Here is a 4,223-nt window from a genome sequence, read left to right as displayed (position 1 = left end):
GAAATTACTTGACTTCATGACTGTACTATCTGTTCATTTGTTGTGTGTCTGAACCTACATCCACTCAGAAAATTTAATTTGAACGACAAATAACCATCATAGACTGAGAAGGAAAAACACAGTTTAAATTGTAGGTAAATCTAGTTGTTTGTTTTATATTTCAATACTAAATGTATCTTTAAATAGCCAACACAGACCTGTTTTTTAACCTCTTTGCCTAACAAAGTGGAATAAAGATTTTCATGGAAAATCTGGATACTAAATTCTGAAAGGATTTGTTGTTTAAAAGATTTTCTGTGATTATTTTCCGAATCATGTCTGTTTCCATGGGCTTTGACTAACAAGACTGGGGGACTTCAAGCATGGCAAGATGTTTTTTGGCAAATTGAGGGTGTCATGGATCTGTGGTTGCCCAAGAGACTCTGAAGTTTATCCTACATCAGATATCTGAATAACAAAACTGGGCCTTCCTTGTGAGGGCCAAGACAGCTTAATACTTCCAGGCTGGGGATATTCTTCTGGCTCGCGCCTGGCCTTTGCTAGAGTTATTGTCTTTAGCTTTGATTCTGTATTTAAAACTCACTGATTCATGCTATGGAGCACAGAGGAAGTGACTTGCAGGGAAAAGTGGACAGCAGGTATGTACTAGCTGGCCAGACTATTGAAGAAACTAGCCATGAAACATTTGATCTTGAGTACTAATTCCTACACCTCAAGACACAGGGATTAGCTACATCCTGCACCATCACTTAACAAAAATAGCTTTTAGCTGGGGTTATAGAGATGGCATGATCATAGTTTTTGTTAGGTTGAGTTTTGTTGTTGTTTTTGTGTTTTTTATGGTAATTAAAGGTAAAGGTTAGTACTTTTCTTCAAACCATTTCGTGTTCATTGTAGTAAAATCACAACTGTAATCCACCTAAAATCTCCATTAAGTAATTTAGAAACTTGAACTTGAGAGAGGGTCATGCATGAGGACCTGAATTCAGATGTTCTCTACTCTTATAAAAGTTGGGTGGGGTGGCCCATGTCTATAAAACTAACTCTCGGTGGGGTGGAGACAGAAAGACTTGGGATACAAGCAAGTTTCAGGTTCAGTGGGAGATGCTGTCTCACAAATATAAGGTGGAAAGCAATAGAGAAAGGTATCTGAATTCCACCTCTGGATTCCATGTGTAGAGATGGGTACACACACACACACACACACACACACACACACACACACACACACACACCAAGTAAGAAGTAGATAATATCTAGAAACAGGGAAAAAGGGAGGTTAGAGAGGAATAGCCTCAACTCCCACAATTGGGATTACAACTGAGTGTGTTAGACAATCATGGCTGCCTACTCATATCACTAGCAGTATATTATGAGCAAGCTGCAAAGGGACATCAAAAAGCAAGGATTCGCCGGGCGGTGGTGGCGCACGCCTTTAATCCCAGCACTTGGGAGGCAGAGGCAGGCGGATTTCTGAGTTCGAGGCCAGCCTGGTCTACAGAGTGAGTTCCAGGACAGCCAGGCTACACGGAGAAACCCTGTCTCGAAAAAAAAAAAAAAAAGCAAGGATTCATGTTGGACTGCACACTCTCACCTGGTGGCAAGTCCTATCTATGAAGTTAGAAACTTACAACTCATCAGTTAATGTGACAGGTTAGCTTTGGGGTATTGCTGCTGCTGATGGTATATAGTGAGAGACGGCATGGTAGCTGGAGCATTGCACTTGGATATTATAAGAGAAACATACTTACAGAACTCATTCTTGCAAACATCTTAGGTTGAAGAAGGGGCACCACATACATACTTGAATCTCTCAGCTGCTGTTAAGTAGAGTGGGCAGAGAGTCATTTACCACAGGGCCACTCACCAGTGACAGAGTGGGAACTGAGAACTATGGTAGATTCATGAACATGTGGCAAATAAGTAGGAAACTTAAAATTTAGGTGTGGATTTCCACCTTAAGATCAAATTTTCTTTTTATTCACTAAAGCTGAAACTCATTTCAAAAAGTTGAGGGAGATTTTGGATGAATTTAAATGTAAATTAAGAGAAAATACTTACTTATTGCCAGACTGTGCAAAATTCATTGATTGTTGAATTAGCTCAAGTTTAGATGGAATAAAAGTGGAAAAGCCTTTTCTAATGGAGTGAAATAAATGTAATTAAACATTGATCTAATTTGTATAGGGAAATATTTCAGCTGCTGTGAAGAATTCTGTATGCTCCCAATACACATGAAAATGGCTAAATTTACAGATATACCTTTTAGTTACTTCTGATTGTAACATATTGCATACATGTTTTGAAGTGTCACACTGTATCTTATAGTACATCCAGTGATTATTTGTCATCTACAATAAAGAAATTTAAAAACTTATCCTACCACTTGTGAGGCTGCGGCAGGATGATGGTGAACTTAAGGCCAGTTTGTTCTTTGTAATGAGACTATATGTCAAGAAAAAAATCAGATTTTTCTACATAAGGTTAAAAGAAAGATTTACTGAGGTTCTTGGCAACAAGAAGCACTTCAGAGTCTGCTTCAAGACTTCTGCTCAGTTTTGGTTGCTATTCCAGGAAACAAAGTGCATGGTGAGTGGGTATGCAGGGAACACAGTGGTCATAAACTATACAGAAAGAAGTCTCTTTGATGGTTTTCCTTTAAAATCTCTGTGCCCTCCACTCCAATACTTCGAGAATGTTTGATGCTATCACTGAAGTTCAGTAACTAGCAAGCTTTGCCACAAATGGACAGTGTGCTCTTTTTTTCCCAAGGCACACTGATAGAGTGAGCATCTGTGTGGATGTTTGAGGAGCTGTCAATCAAACTCTCTACCCTCTTCCCAGAGGCCTTCCTGGTTCAGACTGCATACCCTCTGTGTTCTCAGCCGGTTGTTGTCTGTTTATTTGGATAATAATGCTCTCTTAGGAACAAGGGAGGACTCCCTCATGCCTCCCACTTACTTGTTTCCCCAGATCTTGCTATCACAATTTGAAAAACTACAAGTGTCGAGTCATTTTATACTTGAATCCATAATCTCCCTTTGAACTTCATTAAATTTGCACATGTTTTCATTTTGAAGCTGTCTGGTATCCGTATCGCTCAGACATATAAAACTATAAAACTAGCAATTAATTTAGGTCTATTGGAGTACTGGTGATCTAGAAGCAGTGAATTTATGCCAACAAAAACAGATGGAAACCTCAAATATGGAGACATAGTGCATAAATAAGAAATTTACCAAGGGTTCTGCTTGGTGAAGATGGGAGGATATCTTCTACTTGTTTCTGGTAGATCCATGAGCATTTTCAAGTTGTTTAAAGAATTCTGAAGACAAGGATTCTCTTTTCTTCAAATTTATTCATGTGAATAAAACATTGGATAAAAACTTAAAATCTAAACCATGAGCTGTCTGATCATTCATATATTGACAATGTTTTGTCACATGTTGAGTACTCTTATGTAATTGCAGAACTAGATAGGCCAAAATGGAAAAATTGTGAGTTCAAGGTCAGCCTGGTACAGTCTCATGTATGTTTGTGGGGATGTAAATGTATATGTGCATGTGTATGGTATGTACACATATGTATGAGTATGTGTATATAGATGTATATATGCATATATGCACATTAATTTATGTGTGCAGGGGTATAAAAGATATAAAAGATTGTGCATAAGTCTTATTTTTTACCTTATTACTTATTATCTTTTTTTTTAGATATTTTCTTTATTTACATGTAAATTTCTCCTTTCCCAGTTTCCCCTCCAACAAACAAACAAACAAACCAAAACAACAAGAACAAACTCCTGTTGCCTTCCCCCTCCCCATGCCTGCCACCCAACCCTCTCCCACTTATTGGCCCTGGCATTCCCCCACACTGGGGCACAGAACCTTCACAGGGCTGAGGTCCTCTCCTCCTGTTGATAATCGAATTTGCAATCCTCTACTATACACATGCTGCCAGAACAATCAGACCCACCATGTGCAGTCCTTGGTTGGTGGTTGAGACCCTGGGAGCTCTGAGGGTACTAGTTAGCTCATATTGTTGTTCGTCCTAAGGGGCTGCACACCCCTCAACTCCATAGGTCCTTTCTCTAACTCCTTCATTGGGTACCCTGTATTCAGTTCAATGGATGGCTGTGAGCATCTACATCTGTATTAGTCAGGTACTGTCAGAGCCTCAGGAGATAGCTATATTTAGGCTGTCTTGCCCTTCCTTCAGTC

This window comes from Mastomys coucha, unplaced genomic scaffold, assembly GCF_008632895.1.
Source record: "Mastomys coucha isolate ucsf_1 unplaced genomic scaffold, UCSF_Mcou_1 pScaffold13, whole genome shotgun sequence".
In the NCBI taxonomy this organism is placed as follows: Eukaryota; Metazoa; Chordata; class Mammalia; order Rodentia; family Muridae; genus Mastomys; species Mastomys coucha.
Note: the sequence above shows the minus strand (reverse complement) of the source record.